This window comes from Castor canadensis, chromosome 7 (assembly GCF_047511655.1).
Source record: "Castor canadensis chromosome 7, mCasCan1.hap1v2, whole genome shotgun sequence".
Classification (NCBI taxonomy): domain Eukaryota; kingdom Metazoa; phylum Chordata; class Mammalia; order Rodentia; family Castoridae; genus Castor; species Castor canadensis.
In genome coordinates this window covers 114,662,820-114,690,644 of record NC_133392.1, presented here as the reverse complement: position 1 = coordinate 114,690,644, position 27,825 = coordinate 114,662,820, and the positions used below count along the sequence as shown (strand labels likewise).

General features: G+C 38.0%; 1 pseudogene; it reads right to left on the bottom strand.

The window, feature by feature from the left end:
• Positions 1-828: 828 nt before the first annotated feature.
• Positions 829-27,825, bottom strand: part of LOC109680573 (cytochrome P450 2J2-like) — a 38,388-nt pseudogene continuing 11,391 nt past the window's right edge.

Genomic DNA, 27,825 nt, shown 5'->3' with positions numbered 1-27,825 from the left:
GTTTTTATGTAAATCATAGAAACTGCTTCAACAACTGCTTGTGAAGAGGGATTATACCTGTCTTCTGCCTTCCTAGAGAACTGTCTGAAGGCAGAAATAAAAATGTTGCACAGCACTAACCCATGGAGGGGCTTTCACAGTAGAACTCTGTGGATGCTCCAAAGTTCCACTTCTCTTGTTGATTCTCTTGCATTACTTTGACCTGAGCTGTCTCAACAAATCAGAAGAAAATACATTTCTTCTGAAACAAGAAAAGAAGATGAAAGGAGGCACATTGTATCTATAAAATTTATAATGTTCTTTAGGATTTACAAACCATTTAAAATGAGGATGAAAGGAGGCACATTGTATTTATAAAATTTATAATGTTCTTTAGGATTTACAAACCATTTAAAATGCATTATCTCCTGCAATTCTTGAAAGAACTTTCTTTTTTTATTATCATATTACCATTGTACTGGGGATATATTGTGACATTGACAAAGTCCTTACAATACATCATAGTTAAATTCACCCCTCCATCATTCTCTTTATCCCCCATTCTTAGTTTCAACAGGTGTAATTTTTCCATTTGAAAGAATTTTCTTTACAGAAGGAATCATCATTTTCTTTTAGCTGTATGAAAAGATAAAGCACTGATCACATAACTGATTTGCCTAGGGCCAATTCAGAGGCAACAACAAAGATAGGATTTGGATTCAATTTTTATTAGCTCAATTCCTCTGATATTTCCTCAGAGTCGCCTACAGACTGTCCCTTCATAAATGAACAGATCCCAGTGGTTTTAGAGCACATGCCATTCCTTCTTGATCTCTTTCTCCAACAATATCATGCCCTATGGACAGCACAGATGCAGTAGCTGGCAGGAGAATGGAGGATGCTCAGTCTGACCTTCAAGCTCAGCTTCTCATTCCTTGGGGGTTTTAAGGTGAACTTTTGCAGAAGGAAATGAAGAAAATAAATAGCTCATACCTCACTAATTATTCTCCAAGGCAAGCTCACTTTCCTGTAGAATAAAACAGAAAATATGTTATATCTACATCTGGCACTGCTGTCTCCAGGGATTGGAGTCCTCAGCTACCAGCTTTAAAACCTGAGAAGACACTGGGCTGTACATCCAGCCACTTAATTCAGTCTGATATCCACATGGGTCATCAAAGCACAGAGAGCAGAAGTCCACCTCACAACATCTAATGTCTTCAGGATGAAGGTATGGGGTATAGGACAGTACAAGTAAGAAGCTTGGGATGATTGAGAAAGTGGATGCGTAACCTAAAGGCTTTCAAACCTTATTTAGCAGGAAAAAAAAAAAAAAAAGAAAAGTGTGACAGCAAAACAGGAACAAACCTGTGAAATGTTCCTAAGCCCTTAGAAGGAAAACTCAAAAATATAAGCAAGGAAGTGTCAGAGCAGGGTTGCTAAAGTGAAAGTTATCCTTTGCTTATGTCCATTTATAACAGGGATTTGGAGACTACTGAAGATTGCCCCTGATTGCCTCTTTAAGCAGTAGAAATATCCTCAGCACCAAATACAGATTGTTACCACCCCCAAGCAGTAGAAATTTCCTTGAAACCAACAAGACTCTATGTGACCAGAACTGAGATGATTCACCAGATAAGTGACCAGAACACTTGTCTATGCACACTTCTTTCACCCTTCCCTATATAAACTTAGAACTCATGTCAGTATGGGCAAACACATGCAGAGATCAACCTTGTCTTTCAGTATTATCATATGAAATATTAAATTTCTTTTCAGCCTTTAACCGTTTTAGATTCTGTTTAATTTCTGAGACAAGTGGCTGGTTTATTGGGAACACCAAGTCAGGTCTCTGATTTAGTACTCTGGATACACATTGTCCTCTTTCATCTTGGGGTACCTCAAGAGACATGGGTGTTCAATTATATAAGAACTGCCTGGGCCTCTCTCCTTCAGTGTCCTTCCTCAAGTAGGGCCTTGGCTTCCATTGTGGGCTGGATCCACTTGTCTATAGCTCATACTTGCTGTTGCCTTGGCCCACATCTCTTACATATGAGGACCTGGCGTAGAAGAGAGGCATTGTGCTCAGCTTCTCCATTTTCTAGCCATTGGGCAAATTAAGCCTATTGGCATTAATGAAAATGTGTCTGTGTTTATGGTAAAAGCTATTTTACATATTGTTTGGGTTACACACTGAATCTGAGCAAATCAAATAATTTGACAATTTGTGCAGTCATTTTCATAGTCTTAAAATGTTACATGAATAATAATAAACATCCTAGCTCATATTAACTTGATCCAGTTCATTCTCCAAAACCATAAGAACCCAATTTAAAAGGTGACCTTTTAACCAAAATGTATTATGGTAGCTTTATTAAAATAGCATTATGTATATCATCATTCTTTATTCTGACACTTTCCACATGCAACTTTCATTCTGAAATTCTGCCATGTATGGAAAATTGCAATAGTAATCCTGCTGCCCCGTGGGAACCTTCAACTTCCTACTCAGTTCCAGGAGCCTGCTACCACATACCCAAGTGAACCTCAGAATCCAGGCTTTGCTATTTTCTGGTGCCAGAAGGCTTCCTTCCCCATACAGCACAGAGGCCCAGTGCTCCCCACTGTCCCTGAGAGCAAGAGAGCCCTTGCTCCCTGCCAAAGAGCAAGAATGCCAAATTCCTCACTGAGGAGAGGAAACCTATAATCTGCCACTCTGCAGGTGGCACCAGAAGCCCTGTTCCCCCAAGGTACAAAGAAGCCCAGAATTCATGTTGCATCTCCCTGCAGAAGAGTCATGTGAATCCTGTCCAAGAGCGGGAATCCCAGCTACTCCACTGAGTGGCAATCCACTACTCTGTTGGTGCTAGGAGACCTGCCACCCAGTGCACAGAGGTCCAACACTCCACACAGCCTGCATCCCATCAAAGAGCAGGAACTCCAGCTCCCTTGCTGAGGAGAAAAAAAAGGTAATTGGCACCACAACAAGAAACCCACAAGGAGTAACATATCCAGCATACCCCTCTCTGAGGAACACTGCTGGAACACCAGGAGAAAAAAACTCAAAACCCCAACTACAGGGCATAAGGGATTAAAACCCTAACCAAGAACAATTTCAGATATGTAAATCTCAATGCAGAATGAAACAGCAAAACAACCACTCTTCATCAAAAGCCAATTCCACCACTAAGGATCCAAACACCTGTGTAGAGGAAGAGCTATAAAATAATGAATTCCAAAAAACAATAGTAAAATTGATTAACGACCTCAAAGAAGAAACACAAAAGTTAATATTTGACCTCAAAGAGAACATGACTAAACACTTAAATGAGATTACAGAGAATATAAACACATTAATAAAATTAAGAAGACTATCCAGAATATGAAAAAAGAAATCAATAAAGATATAGAAACCCTGAAAAACAATCAATCCAAAATAAACAACTCAATATCCCAAATAAATATTGCAATCCAAAGCTTGGTGAATAGAGTGGAGCATGTTGAAAATAGAGTAGTAGGAATGGAAGACAAAGTAACATGAAAGAGTGCTATGAAAATATGAAAGGAATATGCAAGATATCTAGGACGCCATGAAAAGACCAAATCTATGAATCATGAGTGTAGAAGAAGGAAAGGAGATACAAACTAAAGGTATTGATAACCTATTCAATAGAATAATAGCAGAAAACTTCCCTGACCTCAAAAGAGAGTCACCCAGGTGCAGGAAGCCTACAGAACACAAAAGTGACAGGACCAAAAAAGAAATATCCCAGACACATCATACTCAAAACATTCAACACACAGAAAAAAGAAAGAATTCTGAAAGCAGCAAAAGAGGAAAGATAAGTTACATATAAAGGCAAACCCAATAAAATGACAGCATATTTCTCAACTCAAACTCTAAATGCAACAAGGTCATGGAAAGACATAATTCATGCTGGAAAGAAAGCAACTGTCAACCTAGACTAGTCTACCCAGCAAAACTATCATTTCTAATTGAAGGAGAAATTAAAACCTTCCACAACAAGGAAAAACTAAAGGAATTTGAGACCACCATGCCAGTACTATAGAAGATACTTAAAGGACATTTACATATAGAAGAAGAAACTAGAGTGAGACAGGAAGACTCAAGAAAGAATATACCCTTTTGAGCAAGCAGACAAACAGGTAAACTAAACAAAAGGAAAACAACAAGCACCTCTCAATATTAACACTGAATGTAAATTGCCTCAATGCCCTAATCAAAAGACATAGAATAGCAAACTGGGTTAAAAAATAAGACCCAACCATATACAAGAGCCTCATCTCACTGTAAAAAATAAACACTGGCTTAGAGTCAAAGGCTGGAAAAAAATTTTCCAAGCAAATGGACCCCATAAATAGGCAGGAGTAGCTTTACTCAATTTGACAAAGTAGACTCCATACTAAAATCAATCAGAAGAGACAATGAAGGCCACTTCATATTAATGAAATGAACAATTCATCAAGAGGATATATCAATCCTTAACACATATGCACCAAACACAGGAGCACCCATATACATTAAAAAAACTCTAATGGCCCTAAGAGCACTAATAGACACTAACACAGTGATAGTGGGAGACCTGAACACTCCACTGTCACCAATAGATAGGTCATCCCAACAAAAGATCAGCAAAGAAATTTCAGAGCTACTCCACACACATTAGGCCAAATATACATGGTTGATATTTACAGAGTATTCCACACAACGACTAGGCAATACACGTTCTTTTCTGCAGCTCATGGATCTTTCTCCAAAACAGATCATATTTTAGTACACAAAGCAAGTCTCAGTAAATTCAAGACAATCAAAATAATCCCCTTCATCATATCAGTCCACAACAGTATAAAACTAGATGTCAACAAAAAAGAAACCCCAGAAAATATTCAAACACATGGAGACTGAACAGCATACTGCTGAAAACCAATGGGTGACTGAAGTAATAAGGGAAGAAATAAAAAGGTTCCTGGAATCCAGTGAAAATGAAAATACAATCTATCAGAATCTGTGAACAAAGCAAAGGCTGTGCTAAAGGGCAAGTTTATAGCTTTAAGTGCCTACATTAAAAAAAAAACCAGAGACTTCTCAAACAAATGATCTAGTGACATGCCTTAAGCTCCTAGAAAAACAAGAACAAACCAAACCCAAAACCAGCAGACAGAGAGAAATAATAAAGATCAGGACCAAGATAAATGAGACTGAAATCAAACAAACTATACAAAGAATCAATGAAACAAAAAGTTGGTTCCTTGACACTTAACCAACATAACAAAAATGGAGGAGGGCGAAGACCCAAATTAATAAAATCAGAAATGAAAAAGAGGACATAATCACAAATACCAACAAAATCCAGAGAATCATTAGAGAGTACTTTGAAAATTTATATTCAAGTAAACTGGCAAATCTAGATGAAATGCATAAATTCCTAGGGGTGTATAACCAATGAAAATTGAACCAAGAAGATATTAGCCACCTAAATAGTCCCATTACTTAGAATGAAATTGAAGAAGTAATAGTCTCCCTAAAAGAAGAGTCCAGGACCTGATGGATTCATGACTGAATTTTTACCAAGAACTAACACCAATACTCCTCAAATTTTTCTAGGAAATAGAAAGGGAAAGAACACTACCAAACTCATCCTATGAAGCCAGTATCACACTCATTCCAAAACCAAAGAAAGATGTAACTAGAAAAGAGAATTAAAGACCAATATCTTTATTGAATATAGATGCAAAGATTCTCAAGAAAATACTGGCAAACAGAATTCAACAACACATCAAAAAGATCACACCATGACCAAGATGATTTCATTCCAGGGATGCAAGGATGGTTCAACATACATAAATCCATAAATGTAATACAGCATATAAACAGAAGCAAGGTCAAAAACCCACATGATTCTCTCAATAGATGCAGAAAAAGCCTTTGACAAAATTCAATACCCTTTCATGATAAAAAGCACTGAAGAAAGTAGGAATAGAAGGAATGTTCCTCAACACAATAACATGACAAACCTACAGCCAACATCATATTAAATGGAGATCAACTGAAACCATTCCCCATAAAGTCAGGAACAAGAAGGGCTGTCCACTTTCTCCACTCCTATTCAATATAGTTTTCGAATTCCTAGCCAGAGCAGTAAGACAAGAGTAAGAAATAAAAGGGATTCAAATAAGGAAGGAAGAACTCAAACCATCCCTATTTGCAGATGATATGATCTTATACCTAATAGACTCCAAAAACTGTCAAAAAACTACTAGAAATCATAAACTCTTTTGCAAAGTAGCTTTTCTATTTACCAAAAACTCACAGAAAGAAATCAGGAAAACAACCCCATTTAGTCTCAAAAACAATAAAATACCTCAGAATAAATTTAAAGAAAGAAACCAATGACCTTTTTAATGAAAACTCTAAACCAATGAAGGGAGAAATTGAAGAAGACATCAGAAGATGGAAAGACATTCCATGTTCATGGATTGGTAGAATCAATATTATGAAAACGGCCATACTACCAAAAGTTGTCTACATGTTCAATTCATTCCCCATGAAAATTCCAATGATATTCTGTACAGAAACAGAAAAATCAATTGTGAAATACATACAGAAACACAAAACTTATCTAATAGCCAAAGCAATTCAGAGCAAAAAGTCCAGTGCTGGAGGCATCACAATACCTGACTTCAAGCTACACTACAGAACCATGACAATAAAAACAGCATGGTATTGGCACAAAAACACACAGGAAGATCAATGGATGAGAATAGAAGAGTCAGACATAAAGCCATGCATCTATAGCCAACTGATCTTCGACAAAGGAGCCCGAAACACACAATGGAGAAGAGACAGCTTCTTCAGCACATGCTGCTAGGAAAACTGGATATCCACATGTAGAAAACTGAAACTAGATCCCTGTCTTTCACTCTGTACCAAAATCGACTCAAAGTTGATCAAAGACCTTGATATAAGGCCTGAAACTATGAAACAATTGCAAGAAGCTGTAAGAAATACACTAGAACACATAGGTATGGGGAATAACTTCCTAAACAGAACTCAAAAGGTCAGCATCTAAGAGTAACAAGGAACAAGTGGGACTGCATCAAACTAAAGAACTCTGCACAGCAAAGGAAACAGCCCCGAGACTAAAGAGACAGCCTACAGAATGGGAGAAAATCTTTGCCACCTACTCATCTGATAAGGGACTAATAGCTAGAATCTATAGGGAACTAAAAAACTCAGTCCCCAAAGAATCAACACTCCAATGAAGAAATGGGCACATAAATTAAACAGGGAATTCTCAAAGGAAGAGGTACAGATGGCCAGTAAATATATAAAGAAGTGTTCAACTTCCCTGGCTATAAAAGAGATGCAAATCAAAACAGTACTTAAATTTCATCTCACCCCACTTAAAATAATCCTAATCAATTGTAATAACAACAACAAATGCTGGTGAGGATGTGGTGAAACAGGAACACTTATACACTGCTGGTGGGAACGCAACTTAGTACAACCACTATGGAAAGCAATATGGAGATTCCTCAAAAAACTAGAAGTAGAACTGCCATGTGATCCAGTGATACCACTCCTGGGCATCTACCCAAAAGAACGTTAAGACAGGATACTGTAGAGACACCTGAACATTGATGTCCATTGCAACACTATTCACAATAGCCAAGATCTGGAAACAACCCAGATGCCCTACAACTGATGAATGGATCATGAAATTGTGGTACATATACATAATGGAATACTACTCAGCCACAAGGAGTAATGACATGGAGTTTGAAGGTAAATAGATGCAATTAGAGGAAATCATGCTAAGTGAAATTAGCCAGGATCAGAAAAACAAAAGACCTATGTTTTCCCGCATATGGGGAAGATAGATCCAAAGATAAACAAATATATAAAAACAAGCACGATCATATACAAACTCAAATGTAGAACATGTTTGTAACAGTGGAACTACTCTATAGAACTCCGGGAAAGAGGGAAAGGAAAAGAGAACAGAACATTGTAATATCACATACCATAAGATGTAAACTTATGGTTTGAAAACTGTTGAAAAATGGGAGGAGGGTAAAGGGATAAGGGAAATATTTGAAGGAATTGTACAGATCAAAGTAAAGCACACCCACAGATGGCATACGGTATACATTGAAATACCCCTTTGAATGTCAACTTAAATATTAATAACAAAAATCAAGACTGAAAAATAGGCACAGTGTGTGCACGCGTGTGTGGTACTAGTGGAAAGGGGGAGGGTGAAGGAAAGAGCTTAAGGTGATGGTATATGGTGATGGACTTCAAATACCTATAAGAAACAGAACTAAATAATCACTTGCAAATGCTTTAAGTGGGGTGGTGAGGGGGCTGAGGGGAGAGACGATGGGGGTAATGTAACTAATGTACAATGTAAGTCTAATCGGAATTGTCACTACAACCCCCCCGTATAAAGAATATTTCCTAATAAAAATTTATTTTTCCTCAAAAAAATTGCTTCTTTTGTTTTTTGAAATTAAATGTTTATACTGTTCGTGAAATATTTATTACGTATTTTAAAACAAGGATCTTCTCCAACATAATCACCAAAGGCACAAAAATAGCACTACCATCTCATCCTCACATCCCACTCGAGATTTCCCTGTTGTTCTGATAATGTCCTTCACTACAGAAGGATCCAGTTCCAAGTCATGTATTTCATTTAGCTGTCAACGTCCTTTATCTACTTCAGTCTGGAATAATTCATCATATATTATGTAACTTTCATTGCTTGGATGTATTTAAAGATTATAAATGAGTATTTTTGGAAATGTATCTCATTTTTTCTCATGAATTGTAAGTTTCTGCATTTTTGGATAAGAATATCACTGAAGTGATACCCTGTTCTCTCATCTCATCTTACTTGGTGACACACAATTTTGATATTTATCATTACTGATGATCACTTGATGAGGGTGGTGTCTATCAAGCTCTTCCCTATACAATTATTTTTATTATTTATAACTAAAAATATTCTGAGACTATGTTAATAAACTAATATTCCTTAATTTTTCATCCACTACTGGGTACTGCCTTTCTTGTCCAAATTATTTACTATATATGGCTGCCGAATTGAGACTTTTACAATTCCATGATTCCTTCAATATTTCAGCTTCTTTTCTTCCCTAGTCATTTATTCACTCATTTATTTACAGTAGTATAAATCATGGATTAGTGTTTTTATTCAAAGGGTTACAATATGTTACTCATCATTACTGTTTTTGAGGTCCAAAATATTTCTGATTTAGCCAACAGTAGCCCAGTCAAGCTGGCATTTCCTGACTTTTTGGCACAACATGTTCTAGACTTGTCTTATATGGTCTTCCCTAGCCCTGGAATCTCAAGATGTCTTGGCTACTTTTATTGGATAATGAGTGGAAATAAAGACTGGGCATTAAATAAACTCATTGCTCTTTGGGAGTTTGAACTCTAGGTATTCTCAGTGGGCAGAGTTAGGTAATATATGTATTTATATAAAAATATATAGAATAATGTGGGCTATTATTCAAATTTGTATAGATACATCCAAGTTTATGTCCATTCATTTCTATATCTACTTATCAATCTATCTACTGAATATCTGAATTTATTTAGATAACTTCTAATTCCAGCCCAAGACCACTCAAGGCTTCCACTGCCCCTTTCCCTAATTGACTGTCCTTATCAACCTACATGCATTGTCACTATTATAATCTTTCTTATGTGCGTTGTTCATAGATTATTTTCCTCCTAATTAGTGCATATACCTGAAGAACAAAAAAATAGGTGAAAGAAAATTATAAAGATAAACAGATGCTTGGAATCTCATTGTCCAGTCAAAGGAGAGTTAAAGAACTGGCCTCATGAACAGCCACTCTGTGACTGCGACTAAATCATTTATGCTCATGAAGCAAAGCTTTCTCACTGCCAGATAGGTGAAATAATCTCTGTCTTACCTATGTTAAATTGCTTGGCAAGGATTCAAACTTGGTAGCAGGAATGAATGGTATTTTATTTATTTGTTTATTTACTTATTTATTTATTTGTTCGCTTATCTTCGTCAGTAATGGAGTTTGAACTCAGGTGCCTGCTAAGCAAGTGCTCTACTACTTGAGATGTGGCTCCAGCCAATTTTGCTGTGGTTATTTTGGAGATAGGGTCTTGCCTTTAGCCGGGTTCAGCGTGGACCACACACAATCCTCCTATTTCATGCTTCCTGCCATAGCTGGGATTACAGTCACATACCACTACACCCAGCTATTGGTTGAGATGGGGTCTTGTGAACAATTTGCCTGAATTGGCCTCAAACAAAAATCCCTCCAATCTCCCAAGCCTACCAAGCAGCTATTATTACAGGCATAAGCCACTGGTACAAGGGTTGTATTTGTGTTTTAAGAGATTAAGACGAGAAGTATGTGATTTCAAACTTTTGGGCTGTATTATGGTTATCTCGATTGTCAGCTTGATTTTATAGAAAGATGCCTAGAAAGTTGGTAAAACAAACTTATGGGTTTGTCTGTGAGAATATTTCAGAGATGATTGGCATGTGATGAAGGGATGGGTAAAGAGTTACTGTAAATGTGGATGGCACCATCCAACAGGCTGAGGGTCCAGAGGGAACATAAAGCAGATGAAAGGGGAAACTGACCCACATGAGCAAGCTCAGTTCTTTGAGAGCTGGTATATGTTGGCTGTTGCCATTGTGCAAGAACATTAGACTCCAGCTTCTTTGGGTGCTGAACTTGGACTCTCACCAGTGACCATCCAGGGAGTTTCCATCTTTTATCCTTGCACTCAGGCTACATAATTGGTCTCTCTTGTTCTGAGGTTTTCAGCTTCTGGCACTGAGCAGCTGCTGGTGTCCGTGGCTCTGAAGTTTATAGATGACCTCTGTGAGACTCTCTAGCCTCTGGGCATGTAAACCAATCTAATAAATCACCTTTTAGAATTATATATACACTGTATTTATTTTTCTCTAGAGGACACTTAGTAATACTAATTTTGGTATAACAAGTGGTTCTAGAGAAACAGAGTTTTAATGATGAATTTCCTTCATTGGTTTTATATTTTCTGGAGTTTTCTCTCTAATTTGATCAAACGTGAGGCTCCTAATGGCTCTAGTCATGGTGTAGGGAGCACTGAGAGTTCATGGTAGGAACTGTTTAATAAGATAAGCAAAGTATGTGCATTTGATACAGTTAATTCACTGCTCATGGGAGGCAAGATTTTTAGTGACTATACATGATAGCTGTGAACATTTTTTGGAAGACCAAGGAATATAGTGATGTTTCTGGTTGCTCCTGGAATTTCTGGCATATGATAAAGGAAAACAATCAGTTCAAGAACTCAATTTTCTAGCTCCAAATGTACAAAAAAACCCAAAAAACAAAAAACCTAATTAACTGGGAGTGGTGTTACATGTTTGTAACCTCAGCACTCATGAGTCTGAGGCAAGGGATTTTGAGTTTGAGGTCAGCCTGGGATATATGGGAAGACTCCTTTTTAAAAATCAGGAAACAGTGACTGCAGATGTAGTATTTACCTAGCATGCATGAGACACTGGGTTCTATCCCTAGTACCTAAAAAAAAAAATATATATATATATATATATATATATATATATATAATCTAAAGGTCTTTTAAGTGTGTCCAGAAGGAAAATCTCTTGTGTAGCCATAAGACTGAAGTTACCAAAAAACCACATGCAAGCTCCCAGCTTAAAATCTTCTGAACTACAAAGTAAGTTTAACCTTTAGTCTAGGTGGGTGTCTGCAGTTAAAGTGAGAGCATTCATTGGAAAAGAACTGGTGCCTATAAATTGGAACAGAGACATGTGGGAAGTCCCTGATGAAGCTGGAGACATGATTTCCTAAATTCTGATACGTTTATATTGCTAGAGGAAGTGGATTGAATACCCCTAGTAGCACTGGCACCTACAACCTTATGTCCTGAGGTATGCTTCTCCACCTCTACCTGAAAGATCTGATCCCACATTGCTTGAGGAAACAGCAATGGCCTACCCTGAGCAAACGCCAAGAAAACAATGGGGATTCTTCTTAGTACCCAATCCTACTACCTATTTTTTGCCTCTAGATTTATAACCTGGCTCAAGTCTTAGTAGGCTCCTAGAGATGAGGTGCCCAGTGTGACCTATGAGGAGGTGCACTATGCTCAAAATGAACTAACTGAGTTTCCTAGTTTATACAGAGGTCTGAGAAATATGTATGGGAACGGATTTTAACAGTGTGGGATAATGACTGAATAAATATAAAGTTGGATCAGGTTGGTTTTATTGACATGGGCCCATTAAGCATTGTTTCTACATCGAATATTGTAGCTCACATAATTAAAAAGTGTCTTGTTAGTTTATTTGGTTGGCTGAAGTGTGGATCAAAAGATGCCCAACTGTGAATGAACAGGAGAGGTCTGGTATCCCTGGCTTTATTGTTGATGAAGGGATTCAAAGGCTTTGGGAGATCTGAATGCTGGATGGATTTGCAACATAACACCCTTTCCCTTACCTCCAAGGGAAAGTTCAAAAGAAGTATCTTTCAGCAATACTTCAAAAAACAGATTTGCATAGAGGAGTACCAGTGTCAATGAGAAAGAAAGCCAAGGAGGATTTGAGAGATCAGATGCTCAATTCACAAAGTAGGAAGGTAAGGGGACAAGAGTATGGCTCAAGTGTAGAATGCCTGCCTAGCAAGCATGAGGCCCTCAATGCACCTCCTAGTATCCCATTAATTAAAAAAGAAGTAGGAGCCAGGCATCAGTGGCTCACAGTAGCAATCCTAGCTACATGAGAGGCAGAGATAAGGAGGATCAAAGTTCAAAGCCAGCATGGGCAAATAGTTTGTGAGACTGTATCTCAAAAACACCCAACATATTAAAGTTTTGGCAGAGTGGCTCAAGCAGTAGAGCACCTGTCCAGCAATCATGAGATACTGAGTTCAAACCCCAGTACTACAAAAAAAAGTAGGAAATGGGAAATATTTTATTGTTAACTAATACAGAATAAGCAAAAAAATAGTGGGGGAAAAGGCATTCCAAGATCTTGCTGTGTAGATGTTGGAAGATACAACTTTTCCTGGGTGTTTTATACTAGTTAAAGAAAGTTGGAATTTAACATCAAATTTTCTCAAGATAAGCACATTATTTATGCTAGCTCCTGGTAGTATTGAAATCATTTTGCTATTTTAATATCTTAAGTTTTAATGTGATCATTCAAGAATGGAGATATTGGGTCTAAGAGTATTACTAATTAAAAGGTCTTGAGACATGGGTTCCTCTTTCTTGTAACTTTCATTGGCTCTCTTTTGATCAACAGACTTGTTGTGCCAGGCATTTTGTTCTTGGAACATTATTCATCTGGGGCAAGGTCAGGGAAACTATCTCTATTATATATTCTACTTAATTAGGACAATGGGTTGTGTGGAGAAAAGAAATGTGTCCTTTCTTTATTTTATATAATGTTTAAACTTGAATTCTTTCTTAGCAACTCTACTTTATTTGTATCTTCTGTTTGGGAATATAAGTTAGATTTCCAGTGACCAAGTCTCCTTAATTGACATTGATACTACATATTTGCGGGTCTGTCACATGCTTTTCTTTTAGAAGACATTTATTTGGGACAATGAAAAACTATATTTAGGATACATCTATTCCCATTTAATGAGGTCTCCTTGTAATTCAAGGATCAGTTTTGCCAGATGCTTTTCTTGAGCCATTATTCAGAATGTGCTCACTCAGAGCTCTGGGCAAATCACTAATAAAAAGTTAAAAGAATGGTTAGTTATTATAGCCCAGTGTGGACTGAGAGATTTCAAATTACCTATTAATAGAATGCTTATTATTCTTAGCTCCTCACTCTTAGGACATTTTCAAATTTTCCTGTGTCCTGAATTTGAACTTGCTTTTGTTCTCATACCACCTGTCCCTATGTTATCTTTCCTCCTCAGCATTCCTGAAGACTTCTGTCACTGCTCCATGTGTGCCAGGCAGTGCAGTTTGAATGTCAGTCACTTACCTGGAAAACTTGAATGCCATTGGAATGTTTATCCTGTAGCACTGTATCATGGATGCATGTAACTTGTTCTTTGATTTTTAGTGGGACTCAATACTAAGAGTTTGATGTGCGTCTTACAGGAGACTTTTGGAATTGGTCTTTCAGCAATGCTGAACAGTTAAGACTTTGGGGACTTTTGGATATATTGAGAGATGGACATGAAATTTTGTGGGCCTGATGTGGCCATTATGGTTTGGATGTAAATGTCCCCCAAAAGCCATTTAATAATGGTTTGGTGACAAATCTGTGGCACTATTGAAAAGGGGTGGAAACTTTAGGGAGTGAGACTAAATTAGGTCAATGAGTGTATTCCCTTGAGGTAATGATGGCCCCTTCTTCTCTCTCTGCTTCCCAGCCACCACCAGGTAAACAGTTTTCTTCTGCCATTAAGGACCAAAGTGACAGTGACAAATGATCATGGACTAATACCTCTAAAGCTATTATCCCATTAAGTCATTTATCTTAGGTATTTTGTCACAGGGTTGGAAAGTTGACTAACACAATCTGGGTTAAAAGATATTTGGACCTGTCCCCATGATTAACCAATGAGAAGAATTACTGAAATAGTGATATTGACCTGGGTTTTATCAAACTTCTTCCCAGTCCTATCTCCTATGATGGAATAATTCTATTTGGAAATGAAGAACTAGCCTCTTTCTTATCATGAAGCTGCCTCATGCTTTGATGGACCAAGTGGGGGAAAATATAAATGAGGAAAAGAACATTTGATTGTACAATGACAGTTTTGCATCTGCACTGATAAAGCACAGGCAACAATTCCATTTCTGGGCATCTTTTCTATGAGAACAGAAGCTGCTGTCTGTGCCTGACTTTTCTAGGGAGGCTGCTTTTAGAAGGTTCCTGAAATTGTGAGAAAAATTACCTGTGAAAGATGGGAGTATGGTTGACATTTTGTTAATCTTCTGGACAGTTTAGGTTTCCTCCTCCAATTTAATATTATGGGTCCTCTTTCAGTCACAACTTCTGTGGGACTACACAGAAATTGTGTTCCTTCTCCAAATTTGATTTTTCTCTATGAGAAAGAGAGATGATGACAACAAAACAGCTCTGATGACCCCTTGCCCTAGTTCTCATTATTTTCGATGTGACTTCAAAGCTATACCAATAAATTGTAGTTATTTCTCCTTCCCTTGATTGGGCTGGCCTTAGGACTTGAATTTGCCATTGGAGTATAGTGAAAGTCATAGTATACCAGTACCCAGCTTGGACCTTAAGTGATCTGGAGCTTCTGTTGTGTATCTTGGGACCTTATTGCCACCTTATTGCCAGTTTAGTTTGCTGAAGGATGAGAGAAACTGTGTAAAGAATACCACCGTTCCATCTCAGCTCACTCAGCCAGCTACCTTCTCAAATGTTTAAGACTTCTATGCTTATGAGAAATAACACGAGCTTACTAAGTAATACAGTTTTGGACTATTTGTAATGCAGCAAAATAGTCATGATTCCATATAGCATGAACTCAGTGAATCTTAAAGAGTTCACCTTTACATCTAGAGCTAAGTTACATTCTTGTTGTCCTGGAGTGGGAATTAGACTAGAAATATAAAAACTTGTGTCTTAGGCCCTGCTTTACCAATGCATTGGGCAAATGATCTAGGAAATAAACAAATCTGTCCTACTTTAAGTTTGCTAATTAAAAAAAGAAGATAGAAATCCTTTTCCTCTCTAATTATTAATAACTGGGTTGCTGTAGAATTGCATGAGATAATTTGATTGCAAGTGAAATCTGTAATTAAGAGTATGTAACAGCATTCTCAATAGCAACACACCATGAGTGTGGGGCTCATGTTATCCTACAGCTAATACAGATGAGAGAACTTTTTAAATGGGGATGGGAGAATGCAGTACATATGGGGCAGAGGCTTTTGCAATATGAAGAAAAGGTATCCATCTAGGCATAATTTGGCTTAGATCTTCTTCCTTTTAATGGTATGGATTTCTATTAAGATTCCTGCCATCACAAATGCAGCAGACATTAGGTGAAGTATTTTTATGGGATGCTTGCAAAGATGTACTTCTAGAATTTCAGCACTTCACAGATATCATGCAAGAACCAAGAAATAAAAGCGTTATAGAAATTGAAATAGATAGCTGAAACTTTGTGCTATAATACAAAACTTGAAACAATCATAAACACAAGAATGGAATGAGTTTCTAAAGCTTATAATTACTTTATTTTGGGGAGATGGTTTTAAGAAGAACACAAGCTTTATTTTTGATAAATCTGGTTGCTATGAAGTCCTCGTTGTGCCACATGTGTTTTATAATTTACATTCCACATTTGACTAGTTTCGGTTTCTTTAACTCTAAACTGGTGATAGTAATTTGAACCATGTGTGGTTACAAGGGAACATATTCTCCAAGAGGGGAGCTTTGTTTTGTTTTCTATTTCATTTATCATATCAGATCATGAGGACTGAATGCTTGGCATATAATATATGCTCAGTAAATATTTATAGAATTAAGGAATGGAGAAACTATTAGCGACAATCTGTGCAACATACCCAACTTAGTGCCTGGTACCCACAGAATTTTTGTTATCGAGTTTGCAATGTTATAAGTAACAATACCCTTTTGCAACTGCTGGCTTGGAAACACAAAGGTGTTTTCACTATATCCATTCTTCAACCTTTCAAGTTTCAAGCCATTTTATGTGTATTAACTCTACATTAAAAAGGAAGTTAAAATTAGAAAACACAAAAAGACCTCTTCATAGGGCAGAATTTAGTCTAGTTAAGGTAGTGGCAATTAGAGTCAATTTGAAAGCCCTAATGGCAGACCCTTCTCTTGTTGGCTTCTCATCTCCATATAAAAATCAGCTTTATTTTTGTGCGAGAAGAAAGCCCTTAGAACTTGGTACATTTAAAAATTGTATACAAATCCAGATATGATGGAGTGAATTTGTAATCCTTGTACTTGGGAGCGAGAGGCAAAAGACTGGGGAATCTTATCTCAGCTTAGGGTAAATTCAAGGGCAAGGGCATCCTGGGAAATGTAGTGAGAGTCAGTCTCAAAAAAAAAAATAAAAAAAAAAGAAAGAAAAGAAAACCAGTAACAAAAATCAAGGAAGGTTTAAGCTCTGTAAAGATGGCAGGTGTTTGATCTGCTTTGTGATCAACCAAGAGTCAGGGTATCAGTGATTGTCTCCATTGTTCTGGAAAACTGGAGAAAAGGAGAAATTACCCTCAGAGACAAAGAAGAGTTTTCAAAGTAGAGCTGGTCTGAAGCAATGCCTGGTCCAGGGAATGCTGGGCTGAAACCAACAGCAAGATGTAACCGCATTGGGAAGGTCCATTTGGAGATACCAACTGAAGCAGAGGACTACAGGAAGACGAGGAGGGGAGGAGGGCACTTCCCTCTCCTATTCATCACAACTCACCGAATCTAAAAGGCAGAAAGGATTCCTTCTTTTTAAACTGTCTATTCTCCAGAAAATGCTCTGGATTGAATGTGTCTGGTGTAGCTTACTCTTTGGGGTCCCTATGCAGTATAGTCAAATTGGGGAGTATCACTGTTCCCTAGAGAAGGAAGGAAAGAGTCAATGCTTTATGCAAGGAACTCATTCATGCAGAAGCATTGTTTCTCTGGCTTCAATGCCAGGGCCTGCTCATATCCTGAACTCCCCTAGACTCCACTATCTTCATAGCTCAACACCCATGGACTCTACCTTTTGTGTAGGACAGCTTAGAATGGTGATTGGAAGTACCTACTGGGAATTTTGCCAGGGCAGTTAAGACTACTTTTTGCTGCAGAGAAAATTTTCTCCACAGAGACAGTATCATAGGTCTGGGAGGGGACATGTGAACCTCCTTGGGAATAATGTGGCAGGTGGTCAGTCCACACTGCACCAAAATCAGCCGCTTTTCTCAGTGAATTGAGATGCATGATAACTCTACAAAGGGAAAGGACATCTCCTTCACCTCTGTTTTTTCATTCCCTTCCATCTGGGGTGAACATTGTACCCAGTTGCCACCACAGGGATAGTAACACAGGCACATATGCAGAGAAAGAAACTGTGGTCCATGGCAAAATCCCCAGTGTCACCAGAGGGAGCCTTTTTCTCCCATTGCCTCATCCAACCAATCTTCTCTACATCTCTCTTGATTTCAGTCCCTTGATTCCTGTTTCCCACTGTTACCTTAGTGCAGGCACCTTGGACTCCTGTGATATCCTTGAGCTTTGTTCTACATCCTCTATTCCACAAACTGAAAGCAGAGTGTACTGTGAGCGTCATTCAATCACAAAACATGGTCTACCTTCTCACACTTCAAACTCGGTGCTCTGCAATTGCTTCCCATCTCTCCTAGTGTTAACTCTCATTATCTGACCCAGCAGGGCTACTCCCTCACTCTGTAGACTAGCACCATGGTACGTTAATGAAGAATAGTAACTGACATTGGGAATATAAAGCTTGGTATGTAAAATCTCATTTCACCTCCACATGGATTTCGTGATCTGGCTTTAAATTCATTGTACCGATGCAGAAGTTGAGGTTTTCACATTTTAACAGGATTGTCAAAGTAGAATTTACTACACTAAGCAGGGCAGGTCTCCCTAGTTCTGAGAGATGATCTACCAGGCAAAGGAAAGTGTTCTGTGGCAAAGTCTGACATAGAACTGCTGACTGCTCATGAGATTCACAGAGCACATTATGTCAGTAAGAATGCTGAGAAGTCCCACAGCACAAACACATAGTCTTTGCTTAAATATATTTAACCTGAAATATTTCATTCTCTACAGTATTAATAGCCAGGGAAATACATGGAGGAAAAGTAGAATAGTGGCAGGAAAATATATCACTTTTTCACATTTAAGTGATTCATTAAGACAGGAATACCTATCACTTTTGACAAACTCAAAGTCAGGCTTAAGGATCTGAACCTGAGACTGCCTGGTTACTTGCAGCAGGTGATACCCAGCCAAAGTAGTATCCACTGTCACTTCCTTGGGAGCATCCAAGCAGAAGATGTTGCCCATTTTCTGCATCTCATGGATGACATCATTGGTATAGGCCAGTGACTCTTGGTCTGCCAGGCTTAGCTGCTTCCATTGGCCAATCACTCTATCAGTCTCAGCCTGTACTTTTTCTGGAAGAGAAGAGGAAGTTGTATTACTTTTAAGCTTGCAAGGTTTCTCCTAAAGATATAGGAGTGGTCTCTAGGATATCACCTGTTACGTTTCAAGTAGTGTACAAGTTACAAAGAAGTAAACTGGTCCTTAACCATTTAAAGTGATTATTTAGAGAACCATTGATTCTATGAATGGAATAACCAGGATCAACATGACCAAGCTCATAATGGGATCTTGTCTTATTCAGGCTGCTATAACAACGTGTCTTAACACTACATGGCTTGTAAATAACACAAATTTAGTTTTCATAGTTCTGGAACCTGGGAAGTCCAAAATCAATGCAACAGCAGAAACAGTACCTGGTGAGGACCCATAGCCAGGTTCCCAGATGCCACCTTTTGCCATTCCTCACACAGTGCAAGCAGCAAGGCATCTCTCTGGTACCTGTTTTATAAGCCCTCTCATGAGGGCTAATGACCTTCCAAAGACTCCACCTCTTAACACCATCAGACTGGTAATTAGATTTTAGCATTTGAATTTGGTGGCAAGGACACAAACAGGCAAGCTACAGCAGATCTATACATACTAGGAAATATATGAGTGGAAAGTGGATAGCAAACTTTTCTGTACAACATTGTTGTTATATATTATTTAAATCCTGTGAGGATTTTTCTCATTTTCATCATTGTTAGTGAGAATGAATCTTCTTCATCTTAAGGACGTTTTGAGATTTGTGTGAACTGATGTAATGATAAAAACAAGTGACAGAAAATGTTATCTGTCCTCCAACAGGTTTTTCCTCTTTCTCTAACATAATAGAGGTTTAAGCTGGATACTGGGTTGGCTGGTAAAACTGAATTTATCAAATTCCTTGTATGTGTGAGCAAATGACTAAGTTCCGATCAATAGACTGTAAGTAGAAGTGATGTTTCTTCTTTGGAGCATGCCTGCTTCCTTCTCTTTTTTCTCTTCCTGCAGGTAGAAAGGCAGCTGTTGTAATGGCCACCTTAGAGACTGCCAAGAAGGCCATCTTTTTAGACACAACAGAGCAACAAATTGGAAGGAGACTGAGACCTGAAGGGGTTTAAAGAGTCCAGGTTAGACATTTTTACCTAAGAGAGAAATGTCTATCATTCACCTTACCGTCTGTATAAAATTTTAATCAGAGTACACTACTGCTGGCAGAGTGGCTCAAGTGGTAGAGTGCCTGCCTAGCAAGTGTGAGGCCCTGAGTTCAAATCCCAGTACTGCCAAAAAAAAAGTGGACTTAGAGTACTCTACATATAACATAAAATATACCATGTAATAATTGTGGGGGGAGGTTTAAGGCTGGTTCTTCCTTTGTAACCATGGCTTGTTTCAAATTTGTAATCCTCCCATCATACTGCCTTGGCATCCTGAGGATTACAGGCCCATGTCACTCCCATAGCTCATCTTAGCAATTTTTTTCTTTTTATTTATTTATTCACATGTGCATACATTGTTTGGGTCACTTCTCCTCCTGTCCCCCACTCTCACCCTTTCCCCCCTTCCCCCTCTTACTTCCAGGCAGAACCTCTTCTGCCCTTATCTCTAATTTTTTGGAAGAGAAGACATAAGCATAATATGAAAGACAAAGCATTTTCGCTGGTTGAGTTAAGAACAACTATACAGAGAGATTCCTAGCATTGCTTCCATGTACAAATGTATTACAACCCAGGTTGATTCATCTCTAACTGATCTGTACACTGGTTCCTGATTCCCTTCTGGTGTTGACCTCTGTCGCTTTTAGGTTTCTGTATTAGTTCCTCTAGTGATTCTTAATTGTACCCTTCATTGATATTAAATATGTTCATATGTTGTGCAAACACCGCAACTTTCTCATCTTGTAAAACTGAACCTCTATCTCCATTAAACAACTCCTCATTTCTCACTCTACCAGTCTTTCACCACTAGCAGTTTATCTTCTCTATAAATTGACTATTATAGATGACTCATTCCATTGGAATACTATAGCATCTGTGCTTTTATGAAACTTCCTCATTTAACTTAGGATAATGTCTTTGAGGTTGATATATGTTACAGCAAGTATGAGAATTTCATTCCTTTTTAGGCCTATAGTATTCCATTTCACATACACTCTACAATTTGCATTTTAATACTGGGCTGCTTCTACCTGTTGGCTACAGTACATATTGCTGCTATAAAAATGAATGTAAGCTTCTATCACTTTAATCCATTCATGTTGTGAAGCCTCTATTCCAAAAGCTGAATATATATTTAAACTCTTTAGCTTTTTCTAAAGTTAATCTTTAGGTATATTACATGACTTACCTGAACCAACATGTATGTACAAACATATAAAGCATGTATGTGTGCCTCTCTGTTTGCTTTAAATGAATTGTCATGAACAAATTTATCCTTAGTTACTGGGAAGTACTCTGACCTCTATTCAATTTTTAATCTATTTTTAAGGCAAAAATAGTTGGTCTTGATCTACTAAATTAATTTCTGCCTTATTAATAAATAGTTCCTCACAACTTAAACAACTGTACTATTAGAGTTTCCATTTTTGGTGAAGGGCAGAGATGTCATGACTTAGGGGCATGAATAAGGACAGTGTGAAGAGAATGACATGTAATTTAGCAAAGATATCATGCAGGGTGGGTGGGGTGAAAGCTAGACAGGTAGGCAGGGACACATATGGGGCATCCTATATCAGAACAAAGAGTTTGATCAGTTCCAGAGAAAAATGGGAAGGCAGTACTAAAAGGAAAGGAAGAACATGACTAGACTTTCATGTAAGAATGTTAACTTTTTTCTGGAACCTATCATAACCTCAATTAACTTCACTGTTTTCTCCCTTGACTTCTCAAGAGCAGGGACTATGTAATATTTGTGCCACTGGCACCCATCACCATCCTCATAGAAAATACGAAGAATGTTCCCATTCCCAAGTGCACATCACCTCATGTCTGTACTCCCTATCTTTCCACTCAAACACACTATCCTCTTACTCCGTGTATTCCAGGAATACCATGGTCCAGACACACTCACTGCATACTCACCTTGCACTTCTGGGTAGAGGGTCAGGTACAGCAGACCCCAGTGTGGCATCATAGATGTTGTCTCTGTTCCAGCTGTGAAGAGGTCCAGGGTGCGGAAAACGAGATTTTCTTCATGGAAACTTGAAGTAGTTTTGCCTTTGTGCCAGAAAGGATTGTGTGCATTGGTTCATGCAGAACATTTGTGGTTGCCACAATACATGGGGGCTTTATCATAGGAAAAGAATTTGGAAAGAAAGACCTGCAGGAGAAATGATTTCCTGCTTTGGCATCTGAAGGAAGCCAAATATTATGAGCATAGTCCTGTCCTGGAGGTTGGAGACTGAAAAAAGGCTTTCGCTTTTTACTTGTCAATGATGACAACTATTACAACTGTAATTTAGAAGAAGTAATTTGTACAGTGGAAAGAGAAAGAGATGTGAATGAGACAGACTTGGCTTCCAGTATCACCCATGTCACTTACTAGCTCTTCGATCTAGGCCAAGCCATTTCACATTTCTCTCCTTTAGGAACATGGAAATAGTACATGTTCCTGAAGAAGACATTTTCCATTATGTCAGATTTAGAAGGCACATAGTACAACAAATTTTTGTGCTGATACCAGAAAGAATAATGTAAATTCCTCTATGTACAACCATTCTACTCCCCTTTAATCTTCTTTAGTTGAAACCCATGTTTCCATCAATCATTTCTTTTTAAATTCTATCATCTTTACCACCATTCTCTATAGCTTCAATTGGTCAGCAGTATTCTTAAATTTAGTGGTCTCAGGCAAGTGAAGTCTCCTCTGAAGAGGAAACACTGTTCATATTAATATGCCAGTAGGGAAAAGTAAGACAGAATTTGGAAGGAATTCACCATCCTGTCCCCTGCAAGAGGATGAATCCATAATATGATGAATCAAAGATTATGACACTGATCCAGTGTTGTTCATTGGCCAAAGGACTGAGCTCAAGGACATCCATCCAATTTGGCCACTTTCTGCTTTGCCTATAATGTTGGAAAGTAGGCGGTGGGGAGCAGGGGAAGTAAGAAACTCAACCTAGACCTTGAAGTTAAAACCAACTTTACTTGTGTTATGCAGTGGTAGTGGAAAGATAGATTAGTTAACTGGTCTCAGGCCCAACTAATAATAAATAGAGTTCTAAATCTCAATTATTATTACTCCCTGTGTATACACTTCTTCAGTTATGGATAAGAGGAAAAGGGTAGGGATGAAAAGACAGTATTTGGGCATTATAATGTTATAACGTCCTCAAAGCAAATGCTCATAAAACCTTATTTCTAAAGGCCTCAGCAATACTGAGTTAGTGCTACTCTGCATTTCAGAAATATCATGCCTATTTTTACTCCCCTGGGGTACTTTTAATAATAATCCACAAAGATATCCACACCCTAATACCTGGAACCTGAGCATGTTCCCTTATATGCCAAATAGGACTTGATAGATGTGATCAATTTAAGGATTTTGAGATGGAAGATTATTTTGAATTATTCTTATAAGAGTGAGGCAAAAGGATTAAATTCATTCAATGTCCTTCTTTGTGTGCTTAAATATAGCAGTCCTAGAACAGGATCATGGTTAGATGTGCACTGTTCTGTCCTCAGTGCTAAGCACACTGCTGGACACAGGAAAAAGACTTAGGTATATAATAAGTATCTCTTTAATGAATGCATGGGTCACAACTTCCTACACCGCCTATGAAAGTGCTCACCTCTCTCCTTTTCTATGGCCTCAATAAGGTACTGGGCCTCCTCCTGAATGCGCCACTCTAAGCTCTTCTTTCCTAAACCAAAGTTCCTTAGCATTGTCACAGTGAACCTTCTTTGCTCCTTCCATATCTGCCCATTAGACATGATCAATCCTGGGGTAAAGAACATCAAAATTATTGTATTCTGATTCTGGTACAAAAATACCTGATAAATAGTATGTAAACATTGATCAGAAAAGAGACCATAAAAGACTTGAAAACTGGTCAAAGAAATAATGTCTATGTACATATGAACTAACATTTACCGAGAACTTGCAATATCTGGCATTTTAGTAAGTATCTTTTATGTTACATAATTTCATACCCACAAATCTCTTCAGGTTTATTACCACTTCTATGCACATTTCCCTGGTGGGAAAAGTGAGGAAAGGGATTAAAGAATAATGAGAACTTCACAAGGACACATAGTTAGTAAATATCTAACCAGGTGTTCAAATATCTCCCTGATTCCAAAGCCCACGCTTTGATTAGTTAACCACATAAGTATAGCTAATTCTTTAGCTAAATTCTAGGGATACATTCATGGAAGAGCTGAGGTCCTTACCCTTAAGAAGCAAGGAAAGCCTTTACAGGAGAGTTCTATACAAGGAGGGCCTTAAAAGATGAAGAAATGACTCAAGAAAGTAAGAAGGATGAATATCTCATACAGAAAGAACGAAAGAGGAGAGAGGAAGAATACCTTGGTGTGCTCTGAAGACCCTAATTTTTCTTAATGGCACAGGTAATGACAGACTCCTGTCCATTTCTTCAGCTTGAGAGCATTCCCCAACACCTGTAAACAGTTTCCCTACCCTGAAAAATCTCAATTAAATTGCCTTCCTTGTCAAATCCAGGGAGACCTTTCCACCTCACAACATATTCTTGTTTAATAAAAATAGATATTTCTTTCTTGAAACAATCCTTTCCAGTTGAGCTCAGGATCCCACACAGCCATATTTTCTCCCTAATCCTCTGCCACCCAACTTCTCATATTTCTGCTGGTTTGTTTTCTTCCACAAATTCTTGAAATGGTGGAGTTCTTCAAGTTTTAAGTCTAAAACTTCCTCTCTTCTCAACCCAAATTCTATTTCTGGAAACTTTCAACTAATACAATTTTAAATAATATCTACTGATAGTCAATGTCTAGTCTGTCACTGAGCTCCAGACCCATATATACAACAATTGCTTAACTCTGGTAACATAAAGGCACTTCAGACTTTGCATACCATGATTTTGTCCATATAATTCCCCACACAGGCAAACCCAACCAAACTCCTTGTCTTCTTCTCAGTGTTCTCCTTTCCAACATCTACACCTCAATTCTCACTCTTCCTACATCTAGGTCCTCATGTCTTAATAGTTCTACCTTAAGAATACCTTATTTTATGTACATTACCTGTCACGATCCTGGTATAATGTGTTGTCATTTTTTGCCACAGCATTAAACTAAGCCATGAAATTTCATAACATAAAATAATACAAAGGTTTCCTGTTGTCTTTATTCTATTCCCTGTACAGAATACTAGGAGAGTTTAAAATATGTATTGTGCATGATTTTCTTCTCCACTTAAAACCATTCAAAAGCTTCTATTGCCATTAAGGCAAAAAACAACAACCTCAACAAGAACTTGCATGGGCTCCTCTTGCATGGCCAAGCTCAGTAGTTTCCTCTGCATTTCATTCTCACCTTTAAGTCCTGTACTTGTAAGGTGGACACCTTTCAGTTTCTCAAAGTGCCTGTCCTTCTTAGGTCAGAGTCTTCATGTTCTATTCAATTTGACTGTGTCCTCACTTTATTGAATTAATTGTCTTTTACTTAATTTGTGTTCTAGAATCCCAGAACATACTTAGGTTCTTCTGAAAAGTAATTTCTACACTTTTCAGAACATTACAGGGCTTTAATTGTTATCAGTTAACTGATAATGGTCTTTCTCCCAATATAGAGTATGTGTTCATAAGGACGTGGATTTTATTCATCCTACTCACTATTATGTCACTCACACATAAGTCTGTGCTTCACATGACATACAATACAAGGAACAGATGTAGAATTAACTGATGCAATATTTTAAAAAATGAATTGGGGTCCATCTGTAAATGGTACTTGGTATACATCTCCAATCCCAGTTACATAGGAAGCCAAATGTGGGAGGATCCCAGTTTGAGGCCATCTCTGGGCAAAAACATGAGAACATATTTGAAAAATATCTAAAAAGTAAGAAAGGGCTAGGGTCTTGGGTCAAGTGGTAGAGCATCTGCTTAGCAAGGTTCTGAATCTAAACCCCAGTACTGAAAAAAACATAGTGCTTGGTTAGATGATCAGATTTGAAGTTTTGTTATCAACTTTTCAAAGTGTGAGTTTGCTTAATAATAATTATAGGTATTTATGCCAATCTATCCTACATGGACTGTAAGGCTAAACATACCCTGTGTGACAAGGCCTTAATGATAGAAAATAAGGAGCTAGAGGCAAAAAGAGGCAGAAGCAAAAGGCACAATACTCACATCCATTTTCCTAAGAGAAGACACTTGAAATGGAAAAACAGAAAGCGAACACAGTGTGTCCTCCTAGCTATAACTGGGTGATATGGCTACCTCCTTATCAAAGCAAACAGAGCTTGGAATTTGTGGAGCACATGCAATTTCTCTCAAATTTCTACAAGGCTGACACTGCTAAATCCTCTGAGGAGTGCTTTCAGTCAGGAAATGTGGACATCCAGCTTCCTTTAGGAGCAGGCATTTCATAATGAGGCTGATTTCTGAGAGGGTTGGAAAACTAAACACAAGGACAACTTTACCAGATGATAAAATTTCAATCACATACCTTGGGGTGATGAAGAAAGTTGCCATATTTACTAAAGGTATGTTCTCTCATAGGAGTGATGAGATGGTTTAGAAAGTTCTGTTCCATGTGAGCACAGATTTCTTTGATTACAAGCAGTCCAGTTATAACTGCTGAAGGTAAGACATCCAACTCCAGGCTAAAAAGTTTCCCATATTTCTTTGCAAACTGAGAAATAGTAAAAAAAAAAAAAAGTTGAGTGTGCATGTTTGTATGTTCAGAGATGGCAGATAAGTGTGTGACTAAAGAGGCTCATATTGAGGGGAGTCTGCTTGTTCACGTGTGTGTTGAGGGATGCACCCTACTCTGATGGGAATGTTTTCTCCTTCTTTCCACTAAACTCAAAATCAGTTCACTTCAGAATTAGAAGTTTCCTTATGAAGCATTCATTCCTATATTTAATCAATATGAATGGATTTAGCAGCTACCATTGTCCTAAGAACAAGGTGTGAGGATATAAGTACACAAAATATCTAGGTCTCTAACTTTAAGCATTCTAATGTGTAGTGAAGGCAGAGAATACAGCATATCTGACGTGCCAAGAAATGGGGAAGTATGTTTGTGAAAATGTGGTAGAGCAAGTCTGGACGTCTTAACAAATCAAAGTATCTGTTTAGCCAGAGGAGAACGTCCCCTCCTCAACACTTGCTAGATATGGAAAGTGCAGTAAAGTGGAGCAATACAGTGAAGACATACAGAGAAATCACTGTATTTCTGTAGCTTTGTGAGCATATGTGACTCTGTGATTCACTAGCTGTAGCCTCTTTGGGACATTGTGTTACTCTTTGATCATCAGGTCCTCAGCTTTGAAAGAGAAAATTATTCCTCTATCAAATGATTCTGTGAGGAAGAATGAGAGCAGCCACGTTAAAGGTACTTTGTTTTCTGATTCCAGGTACACAGCCACCTACTGTATCTCCAATGAACAAATAAGCTTTATGTGAAAACAAGATAGTCCTACACTGAAGTTGAAAATGAGGATTGAAGCACATCAAGGTGCAAGGGGAAGACACTCA